General features: G+C 39.8%; 1 protein-coding gene across 1 annotated transcript in view; it reads left to right on the top strand.

Annotated features, from left to right (window-relative positions):
• The window catches only part of LOC138196165 (polypeptide N-acetylgalactosaminyltransferase 10-like), a 118,568-nt gene that overhangs the window by 4,560 nt on the left and 101,468 nt on the right, over positions 1 to 12,540 (top strand). The gene's annotated exons all lie outside the window — the stretch shown is intronic.

Here is a 12,540-nt window from a genome sequence, read left to right as displayed (position 1 = left end):
AAAGTGAACTTTTCCTTCGATTTTCTCAGTAACTGTGTGCCCTGGTATGTATTTCTGCCCCGACAGGTAACAGTGCTCCTGAGCCACACAGTGGAGCTGTTGGGTTAAAGATGTCTGTATTTTAAGCTCCAAATTCACTGCTGCAGTCTCTGCCTGCAACACTCCTGAATGGGGATGTTGTGCATTAACAGATGTCGACGAAGACTTGATATGAACAGGCTGAGATTTACTGCTGGAGAGTCAAATGGTCAGAACTCATGGGTGAAGTGAGTCTTTGAGTCCCATATTTCACTGTCTCGCATATGGTTTGGAAAGATGTTGTACTTGTTGCTCTCTCTGCCAGTTTAAAGGAACTTAAGACAAATTTCTGTACATCTGTGGAAAGCTCGAAAATGCACAGTAATATATACAGTCGATTTTCTATCACTGGATTGTCACTTAATCGAAGAATATAAAAACGGAGTGGAAAAGACTTGATCCGACTGTATTTATTCAATTTCAAATTTACTTAATATGGTGCTTAGTTCAACTTCAAAACGTGTAAATTATTTAGACATTTTGGGGGATTTCCCTGAGAATTTACAAAGAATGAGCAGAATCATGAATGTTTAAAGCATGTATGCACCCCCTTTACTCTGTGACATCATAACGGTCCAAATCCAGCATGCAGTGATATACCAAATTACATATTTTTCACCCTCCAGTCCAGTTGGTGGCGGTAATGCTCCTCTTAGCTGTTTTGTTAACCACCAATAAACATCGAAGAAGAAGAATCCGGGCACTTGCGATCTCACGGCGTCTCGCGCGCTTAAACGTGAATTCAGAGAAAAACGAACCCTGAGGCGGGCCGTCGTCGGCAAATGTTTGCACCTGTGCTGCAAAATTTTTCACCAAAAAAAACAAAATACGATGGATAAAATAATGCCAGAGATGACAGATATAGTGAAAATGATCCATTTTGCAGTAAGCTGGAGGTGAGTTTGAAAAAAGTTGTATTGTTTGTCTCAAAGAGAGCTAGTGCAAGTTATTTGTACACGGGTGCAGGGAAGAGGGAAACCTATAATTATTAGAAATGTCGTCATTTTTATACATTCTCCAACCTTCCACTGCCATGGAGATGTCCTTTAATTGTACTGTGTTCTGGACTTGAAGGTCTTGTTGAAGTGTCTCGGTCTGTTTGTTCTCATTGGCCATTGTGGGTTTCAGCTCCATAAGCCCTCCCTCCCTTTCCTCAATAATAAAAATGATTGTAATTTATAATTCAAAATTGGAAAGACTCCGATATAGTCATTAAAATAAGGTCATGTCTATAAACCCCTAAGACTAAAAGATCCTTTCGGCACATGATTGGTTCCCAACTCAGAAACGCCCCCACGATTGTGAGGAGTGGCGCATCAGACAAAAAAAAATTGTCCCTATTTTTTTCTCTAGCTTGAGAGCCAGCTTTAGAGCGTCACAGGTGTCTTATTTTAACCTCTGACATTTAGAGTCTGGTATTTTCTTGGCAGGGGAAGTGCAGCACCATCTTGCCAGTATCTACACAGCTCTTTAGGACCTTAAAAAAAAAAAAGGTTAAGTCTGACAAAAGATTCCCAAAATATTTCAAATAAAATCCTAAAAAAAAATAAAAAAAAAATCATCCACAAGTGTTTAAACTTTTGACTTTTTTTTTTTTTTTTTTTTTTTTTTTTTTTTTTTTTTATCTGGGACTGGCTGCCCCAGCAGATCTGGCCAGATGGATCCAGTTTGATGCAAAAAGAAAGAGATTCTGAAAATGTGTCCTGCACAGGAGGTGTACCGAGAAAAAGCCTTTGCTCTCCAAAAAAACCCCATTAGTGCTAAGATTGAGATGTTTGGCCTCAGTAACGGACGGAATTTCACACAAAACAGTGAGTCTGGCTTCTGAGGTAAAGGATGCACAAACTTTTACCACCAAAGAAAATGACTTCTATTGTTATTGTTGTGAAGTAAATGACTGAAAAACCCAATTTTCTTGTGTTGTTCAATTATACTCCCTTTATCTGTCAGTACTTTTTTTTCCATGGACAATTTCCATAGGCTGTACTTAATTATTTCACGTCTTTTTTTTACACATTTACAAATCACCTTGTTCTTGCATTTTCCATCTTTGTGAGCAAATGTGCGCTGGGGCTTCATCAAGCTCATCCTGTACAATGGTTTTTGTGTATAATATTTTCCTAGCGCTTAATCTCAGGGAATACAGCTTTCAAGTCTGCCCTACCTGTGAAATATCAGGCTGGCGAGCATCCCAGATGACAATAACCTTGGGCCTCTGTGTTGAATAACTCAAAAAAATCCATCCTTCTTCCTTTTCTTGTCCTCTCTGGAGGCGAGCTTATCTAAATAGAATTGATTGGCCCGACCGATCATTCATCATGCTGAGTCAAAGCAGACGTTTAAAGGAGAGGGGGAGGGGGGAAGAAGATTTTAAGGATAGTATATTTCCGGCAGGCTCTGGTGTCAGTGAGGTACACTAAATGAATTGATTGGGCTAAAAAGGATGGACGCTTGTTTGTTTTTTTTGTGTGTGTGTGTGTGAGGAAAAGAAAAGGAAGACAGACCGGAGTGTGCATCTGATTATGCATACTTACATGAGTGAATCATGCTGGTGGGTTCAGAACATTTAGACCTCTCAAAGCTGCTTGTGCACTGAGGGGCGAGCAAAGGCTCAACACTTTATATCTCTGCTTTACTTTTATCCCAGCAGCTTTAGGAGGCTTGCACGTCTAAATCTATCTCTAATAGGCAATTGTGAGGTGGGCCACGAATGCTTAAAAGATAAGACTAATTACATGAGTACTGAACCGTGGTCAATGTTGTAGTTCATCCAAAAGGTGTTGGATGGTGCTCAGTAGTGAAAGGTCAGGATTTAAACATTTTCAAGAAGTCATACTAAAAGTAAATCCAATAGTTTATGTGACTATCGTGTTGACTTATTCCCCTTGTTTTTACAAGCACTGCTACCACCAGAAGGTGGCGGTAATTCACCTAAAAGCTTTTTGCCAGCACTATTAAACAACAAAGGGAGAAGAACAACACATTACTACCAGGCTCTGGTTATGCCAAAACCATTTCATGTTGCACCTAAAACAGACTAATTATAAGATTAAGTACAACCAGTTGAACCGTGAGCCTTAATTTACACTCAAAATAACCAGCATAAAATGAGCAAAAAGTAAATTCGGACACGCCCTGGATGTACTTTAGACTGTTAGAATAGAGCGTTTATTCTTGTCATTGCCTTTTCTGTTGCATCTTTTTCATGTCTTTTTCTCCTGCGTGAAAAGCATTTTGTAACTATAAGGTTAGTTTTTATTAGTTATTATTTGGTTTGAATATCCTGAAATTTATTCTTTACAACATTCAGTCAAAGCAACCTATTAACAGTAAAAGTAGGTTTTAAACTCAAATGTCCTTATGTCCAGATAACCTCCAACAAAAATACGCACACGGGGAGGTTTGAGGCGGGGTCAAAACCTGGCGCTGGAGCCCAGCACACGTTCTAACAAAGGAACAGGTAGCTGACCCGGTTCTCTGCAAGGTCTTGCTGCTACAAATGGTCCAGCTGTCAAGGACTAATGGGAAATAATGGCTGTGGCAACATCCCGGCAGCTCATTGGGGACCGAGGTGAAGGTGTCGGGGTCACATCTTCTGACGGCTCCTTGCATCTTTTGACAGATTCATACCGCACAGAGCTAAAACATCTGCAGGGAAAGTGGCGAGTGATGACGTCAGCCAAACGAAGGTCGTACTGAGAGATTGTGCTCTTGAAGAAGTCAGTCGGACTTATTGTTTGTCCATTAAGCTTTGAGGGAGTTGTCGGTCAGTCTAATGTGGGGATTTGCAACCACTGCACCATAAGACTGTTTTACAGGGGAAATCACTGTGAAAACTTCTGGGTTGGTCCGAGTGGTTATTTCCAAAGCAATTTCTTTCTTTGATGTAAAACCTTGTGGACTTAAGGATAGAACTGAAGGACAATTCACCAATGCTTTATTTTAATGGGCTTTAATTTCCTAATTACTTTCTTGGAAGTTTTGTAAAAAGTAAGAAACTAATGCTCAAGTAATTAACTCATTATTCATTTTTCAGTGGAAACTTTATTCTCCATTTGTGCAGTTTGTTTTTTCTTATACTTTTGGTTTTCTGGTTTCTTTGGTTTGGTTTTCCCCGGGTTTCTTTTACCAGTGTTGCAAATAGGGAAGGAGAACGGGAGGTATGGAAACAGAGGAGGCTGATGGTAATTTGGAAACAGGTGAGCAGAGAGGCGGTAAAGCAGTCGGGAAGAGATGACAATGGGTGATAAACCTCAAAGGCAGGAAACTAAAACGCAAAGACAGGGCACAACTTCAAAATAAAACGCAAAAAGCAGACTTAAAAATAAAATAAAGGAGAGACGGAATACCCAAAGTGTGACTTTAATTTGATTCCTTTGGTTCTAACAAATTTTCCGATGATTATTAATGTGTTCTGTGGGGTGTGACAGTCTTTCATTTGAAGCCCCAGGTTTAGAATGTCCTATCATTTGTTTTCCACGCTCTCCCGCTGAGCTGTTAGACACTCACATCATGAAGATAGAAACCCAAACTCATAGTCATTTACAAAGTGCCTAATTTGCTGTGGCTCTTTTTTTTCTCTTGCACATGCCATGTCCTGATACTTTCAAAGACAAACTTCACAGCGCAGTAGATCAGCTAACAACACTCTGCCCTTGTAGTCATTACGCCGGCTGTAACGGCTGTGTGGGCTTCACTTGGCAGGACAGGTAAATTAGCTGACTCGGCCTTCCCCGTGCCGCACGGCTCGACTTTGTGGCTGTTGGGTTAAAGATTGTTTCTCGGCGCAGACTCGGGCAGATTTATTGAGTGGCAGACACACTATAAATATGCAATAATGAAACTTATGAAATATTTATTGACCATCTTCTTCCACCATCTTTTTCCAGACAGGTGGGATTTGCTCCCGTGTGAAATAAGACTCTGGAACCGACTGCATGACATTACTGTAATGACTGCGAGTTACTATTCAAGCCTCCGTTCAAATGGGAGGATTTTAGCTCTGGTTAAATTTACATAAATCAGTCTTAGCCAAGCCTTCAGAGGCAGTCCCAGGCTACAGAGCATAAATTTAAGGCTTGCCAACACGGGCTCCATATGAGCTGCATGGCAATACCATTCCTTCATATTTAGGTCATGGCAACTGGCAAGTCAATTATACAGTCTGTGCTCAATCTTCAAATACACGACACACTGCAAGCATGTTTACCGTGCATGATTGTGTGTGTAGGCAAACAGAAATTTGCGCTTGTGTTGTCCCACGGTTTGAGCAGGCTTTAAGGAGGCTGTGGAGCAATAAAGTCAGTGAAGTTTTAGGAGTGTTATCGCTTTTTATTGTTTGGTCGCTGAACTGCTGCGTATTGGATTTGAAAATAAACGACGGATGTGGGGTTAAAGTGCTGATTTTCACGTTGGATTTTCGGTTGTTCACATCAATAGTGGATAAACCGTTTAGTGCATCGAGGCTTTTTTTCATACACAGTCCCTTAACTGTAGGGCAATACAACTGGGGAATTAACATACAGACAAGGCAAACAGTGGAACTTTCTCGAGTCTAACTGATCATGTGTTTCACAGCTGCAGACCAGGCTGAAGGCGAAGAGATCCTGTAATATCAATAGATATTTATGAAATTTAGATAATCCTGTAGTACAAGTCTGACAGAGCAACAACAGGAAACATACCAAGTGTCTGCTGATGCCTGCGGGTCAAACAATTACCATAGTCAGTCATTGACTGCAAAAGATCTTACGCTAAATATTTAAACTGATAACTCTGACACTGCAGGCAAAACGTCTTTTTCACGCACTGGTCAATTTTGCGATTTTGGGCTATTTTACTTCCATAACATGTCTTCTTTGAGACTAATGGAAAGGGAACATCTAAAATACACATTTAAGAGTTTAAGAGTCACTACACCTTTTTTTGCGTCTGTAAATTTATTAAAGTTAGCATGTATGTGACATAAATCAGGCTGACAATTATGTTTTTACCAATCTTTTTGTAAAAATGAAAATGGAAAAGATGGAAAGTTTGTCGTAAGCAAGTGCTACTGCAGTGGACATATCTGGCTCAGAGTATGAGGAAAAAAACCCTCCATTTTACAGTACAACTTTAAAATAGAGCCCATATGTTTGTATGTACTTTTTGATGGTCTTGCTTTGGAAAATGGTTGACAGTGGCGTAAAATACTGAAATACTCAAGCTAACGGACAATAACACAAGTCTTGCTCTTCCTCCACGAAACATCAATTTTCTGCCAAAGTTTGCTCTAAAGAAAAATACTAAAACTTTTAAAGAAAGGAGCTGGCTGCTTTCTCCTTTCATGGCAGGACTATTTGAGTGGACTCCTGCAGGGAAAATGGCTGCAGATGAGAAGGATATGAAGGTTCAGTTTTAAAACTGATAACTTATAAAGGAGGGTGTCTTCATGTTACTCAGACAGCTAAAAGAAAGCTGTCTTTTCCTCTTCATACCCACGAGACGTCCTATCATTTTAATGCCTCATTTCTCCACCATCTACAGCCTTGGGTTTATTTCTCTGATGTTCTCATTAAGCTTCCCTGAGTGGCTGCTCTTGTATGACATTGACAATTTATGTAACGTCTTATTTCTTGTCAAACTGTATTGGAAACCTGGGAGTGTCTCTGTTAGTGTCAATTAATTTACAAGGCAGTGGCCCGGATTGATTTACAGGAATCATGTTGAAAAGAACTATTCGCTTGTGTAGCTAAAAACATCAGACAATTTTTCTTCCATATTGCATGTTGGATTGGCGACTGTTAGGATATTACTTTTCTTTGAGATTCTAATCTGACTCAGACCTCCATTGCCTTCCTGAATATGAAAAATCGCACCCTCAAATGGATCTTGGCGAGGATGGAGTGACCATCTCATCCGCTGTTAATGGCTTTGTTTTATCGTTTTCAGCCCTGCAGCCGATCAGCGCCGCAGACAAACGCTGTCTGTGTGTGTGTGTGTGTGTGTGTGTGTGTGTGTGTGCGTGTGTGTGTGTGTGTGTGTGTGTGTGTGTGTGTGTGTGTGTTGTTTTTCTCATTTGGCAGCACTTTTAACACAGAGTTTTTCAGGAAGCTTTTATACAAGAAGAAACACCACATGGGAGCAGCAGCTTGTGTAAACAAAATCTTAAGCAAAACCACCCACCCGTAAACAGCAGACAGTTTCACACACACACACACACGCACACGCACACACACACACACACACAATTCTTTTGACCTCCACCTCCTATGATACTTCACAAGAAACAAAAAAACTGTGCTGGAGCTCTCTGGTGTCTTCACACCACAGGTTTAAATATCATTAACAGACGACTGAGCTGCTGAGATAGTAAAACCAATTTGGAGTCTGAGTACGCTTCTTTAATGGAGAGACAATACGTGAGGGCTCAAGCTGTGAAGGCCTGTCTGCTCGTGATAGAGGAGTTCAGCAGTTTTAAAAGAAACACCTATCCACGTGATTTTTAGAAGCGTTTTTAAAAACTCAGCCACTATGTAATGTGTACGCGGAAATTCAGATATAATGACTTCAAAGACCATTTTTACTTTCGATGAAAGGATGATTTTGTGAGAAGCGACATGAACGCCCCATTTCAGGTGGCAATAGCAGGTATTTCAGAGTTTTAGTTTCCACTCTGACAATATTCTTTTAATGAATACCTCAAGAAACCACGCGCTCGTTGGTTCAACGCCACCTGAACAAACTGGTTTTGATAGCACTGAATTTCATTTAGGGCTTCATTTGAAGTCCGAATGCAAAACCTGTTCTCACAGGAAGGCACTTTATGTCCAAATATCATGATAACACCACAAGAGCCTTTCTTGTGTTGTTAAAATGAATTTATAAGTTTGTGGCAAGAGGCTATGGTGTAGCTTTAGTGCTCATTTCCACAGTAGTTGAGGTCTTGATCAAAAATTGACCAAACCAGTCCTTTTGTTTACTTTCGTTTTATACTTAAACTACATTTTGCTGCAAACACTGATGAACTCTTACTGAAGTGGGATTTTTTATTCAGGATTTTTACTTGTGATTAAGTATTTTTACATCATTGTATTGATATTTTTCCTTGTGGAAAGGATCTGAATACTTCTTCCAGCTTTGATCATGGTTCTCGCATGATAATATTCTCCATTCTCCAAGACATCTTACTGCCGACCTTTTTATTCAGTGTGACTGTCGTACTCTCTCGTAAAGTCAGTGAAAGAACATAAACATGGTGATTTCAACAGCTGTGTCCTATTTGGAAATGATCAAATAAAGTAGGCTTCCCTTTATGTCATGAAGTAAACAGACTTAATAATACAAACAGACTCTGTGGAGAATGTAATTAAATCACAATTTCACCTGATTTGGTACAATATTTACATCTGTTGTTGAAGTAATACTTGCTAAACTAGTCATCAAAACCTACTCAAAGCAAACAGAAAGCATGCCTTCTGGTTGTATGAACAGAACAACTCAATTATTGGAAGGCAACAATGAAACTGAGTCAGGTTCATTCAGACTTTTCTGTCTGGTCCTCCCTCTCCTCTGTCCTCCTGCCTCCCACTCCTTCCCATCCATCGAATCACAGCATGCGACCCAGGCTCAGACGCTTTCCCGCATGGAGTTCGCGCCAAAACTAAATAAATCGTGTCATGTCGTGTTCATGTGGTGAAATCTCATCTAGTTGACCGGCTCTGTCTCCCAACATGACGTCAACTGATTGGTTTGTGAACCACAGTTTTGAAACCTCCAGTCTGGCATTTTTTTGTGTTGCTGCCTTTGAGGGTTTTTTGGAAGTAGAAGTGACCATATTTAGACGAGCTGGGGTGGAGCAAGTGGTGGATCTGACTGAAAACCTAAGGACACTATGCCCACTAACGTAAACAGGAAATCTGACTGCACTTCAGGCATGGGCTAATATGTAATTGATGATGTAATTTTATGAAAACCACCAGAACACAGATCAGGAGTTACTTTAGTTAAAGATACCAAAATGGAAGAAATTTTGTGCCTTCATTATGGAAGTTTGTACTTTCTGAAAGGAAAACTATGGAGACACAGAAACACCCACTATTCAGTTTGTTGTGTTTGATTCTTCTCAAGCTACAACTTTGAGGATTCAGGAGAGAAAAGCTTAAAAAATTATCAGTGATTTATATTTGTGTGAAAATGTATACTTCAAAAACAAAAAAAACTAATATTCCTTTGCACTTTTGTGGTCATTTACCGTTTTAAAAAGTATTTTTCCTTGAGGTGTTGTATTAGTTTTCCTATAAACACTGTAGTTTCCTAATTTAGAAACACATGTCAATTATTGAACCATTGAAGTGACTCATATTTGTTTTGCTGCAAGATTTAAGATACAAGTGCAGAACCTTTAAATTATAAAAGAACGCCGCAGAATCGTATGTACATGGATCTGTTGATGTGATATGGACATACAGCCTGTCTGTTTTCATGCAGTATTGAAGGCCCTTTTGTCTTTCCGCCTCGTGTCAACATGTGCAGCCAAACTTACCAGACCAGCGCTGTGTTTGCTGCACACTGTGTTTAAAGTGATCCTAATACGGCAAACACGTCCCCTCCCTCTCTCACCGACACACATACTGATGTGCTTCATATTGATTTCCTGACCGGCCGGGTTTCCTTCTCTTCCCAGTCTGTGGGCATCCTGAGGAGTCAGTTAATGGTGCGTTACTAACTCTGGCCCAGTCATCCTTTACATGCTGCTCTCACAAGAACCCCTTCACCCTGAATATCCATCACTGCCGGACCGTATGGTTGCAGCAGGCCCGCTCATAACATATTTATGAATGCACTATGAGGGGAGGTTTGTGCTCTGAATACTGATACGATGTTCACATGGCACTTTTTTTTTTTTTTTTTTATCAGTTTATCAATCCTTTCCTTGTCTGCTTTTTTTTTTTTTTATCCACAGTGGTGTCACCTGGATTGGGATGCAGCCATGACATGTCCCACTGACGCACCAATTGCAAGCTAAATAAGTCTGTCTGTTTCTCTAAAAAGTTGGCCTCAGGAGCAGAGAAGTGTTGAAACAAAATTACTAGACCAACATTTTTTGTTGATCATTTGATAATTTAGTTATGTTTTTGGCTAAAGGGATCTGAGCTGGATGAAGCGGATTAAACGTTTTTGGGATTTGTTAGTGCTTTTTGAGTGAAAACAGTATCAGCAAATTCCTGTTTCTGTGCCACAAATGTTATTTTCACAGCTTCTAGTTTTTAATTTTCTGCCTTGGCAAAAAATCTTGTGTGAACCGTGTGAATACAACTTTCTGCTGAAGCTGATTTATTTTGTTCCACAGTTGATTTGCCTTGATTTGGCATTTCAGATCTGTTTTTGCAGTCAAATGAGAACACATGTTGTTTTTGATAGATGCTTACAGTCTGTGAAGGTATCGTCGCTGGCACCAGTGGTCATGACAGCTATTACTTAACTATGTAATAACAGCTGTTTGGTGTTAAGCCTTTGTGGATTTTAGAAGTTTGTGCCTACACTAGCTCCTCCTGTCGACCGGCACAAGTTTATCTACTTGCCACAATAAGTACGGCTGATAGCAGTGACTCCCCTGGAAGGGGCTGTATCTCCCACTACGTTCTGTGGAGCCCCATAAGCTTACAACCAATGGAACTTTTTTTAATTATTTTTTTTACAAAATTACGTCCTAGTGTGAAATTCAAATTCAGATAAAACAATATCCATTCTGTTTTTTAAAAGAGAACAAGGCAATGTTATTTTCCATCACTGAGCAAAAGTGTTGTTGTTCCATGAATAATTTTGAAACCAGGCGTGTTGTGCATTTGCTCCCATGTCAAAAACACCATTTTATTGTTTCTTTTTGAAGGCAATTCTCCTGTCTTAGCCTTGTTTCTGTTTGGCCAGGCCTATAAAAAGAACAGCCAAGATAGCTCATAGTAAACCGCTTTAACTTTGGGAAATGATGCTCAGGACTTGTACACATACAATTTGAAAAAAATGAAGGAAAACCACCAATGACAGGACTGGAGAGAACAATTCTCTTCTGTCACTTTAAGACATTCTTTGTTCTAATACTTCCTTCCTCATGAAAATGGATCTATTCATCATTATATTGGAATTAAGTGGTTCCTCAAGGAGCCCTTACCTTGTCCACTGTTGTCTAGATGTCAACGCTAATAAAAATGGCAGTAATGAGCTTCTGTGCCCTCCATAGATTTTTTTTGTAACTGCAAATATGTAAACTGAAGCTCTTCATAAATCAAGTATAAAGTCCCCAATAGAGCTTGTGTTTCAAAGGGGTGTATGTAACCGGCTGATGAAAGGATTACAGGTATGTCTTGTGTGGCTCTGACTTAATCAAAGTGGTTGAATTCTCCTTTGATCAGAACGTGTGGCATTTCATTTTAGATCCACAGCAGATGTATCAATTTAAACAGAAGTTTGGCCGTGGTGAACGGAACCAGACTCTTAACAAGGACAAAATCTTTTGATGTTACAATTTGCTTTTATTTAAACAGTCATGGACGTGGGAAACATTTGCACGTTGAAAAATGCCTCTGACAGGCTCTCTGTCACGCCTACCTCTTCTTTACAAGGTGAGACAAGTGTTCTCGGTGTAGCCATTATCCTCCTAGAAATATTTAATTTTGCATGAGCTACAATGCACCACAAGCCTCACATAGAAAACCTGTGTCGACCTTCGTAATCATACAATCAACCTGAAAACCTGAGATGCCTCTGTTAGATGAATGAAAAATGATATAATCAAAGTTGTCATTACCTCACCAAGGACTGTCATAACCATGACATTGTACTTGACAGTTAATTGCCTTACAAATAATGGAGATGAATTATTTTTTCTGTAAGCCCAATCACATGTTCATAATACACACACCTCATAAAGAATAAGATACATTTATTGGCATTGAACATTGGAACATATAAATTACACCTTCGACTGCCACCTTTTTGCTGCAAATCTGACAATGACAATAATTGCAATTGGCCAAATTGTAGCAAGACGTGTTGTGTTCAATGCAGCTCACAGTTCACACCCTCTCTGTACCTCAGAAGACACGTTGTAATGTTTAGAGCAAGTCTTTGGGTTAAGCCAGCAGAGTGTTATGACGGGTTCTTGTACAAGGAATTGAGAGTCAGGCTAAGTCAGATAAGACTTGATCTTTCTGATGTTGACAGAATGCCAGATGTTGGACGTAACGTTTGTTGGTCATGAATCAGGATGTCGATTTTCTTACGGACTTTGTTGGTGAGAACAAGGAGAGGTTGAACTCGATACAAGTACTGTGCTGAATAGAAGGACTGGTTGGAATCACCAGATTGAGCTGAGATATGTAACAAGACAGGTTGTCCGGGGGACAAATAGAGCGGAGTATCATCAGCATAGCAATGGAGCTGGCATAGTATATAAAGTGGGAAGAGAAGTGTTTCAGCCATCAA

The sequence above is a fragment of the Embiotoca jacksoni genome, unplaced genomic scaffold (assembly GCF_022577435.1).
Source record: "Embiotoca jacksoni isolate LCO1_2020_lvr unplaced genomic scaffold, fEmbJac1.0.p SCAF_13, whole genome shotgun sequence".
Classification (NCBI taxonomy): Eukaryota; Metazoa; Chordata; class Actinopteri; family Embiotocidae; genus Embiotoca; species Embiotoca jacksoni.
Note: the sequence above shows the minus strand (reverse complement) of the source record. Positions and strands in the feature narration are given on the sequence as shown.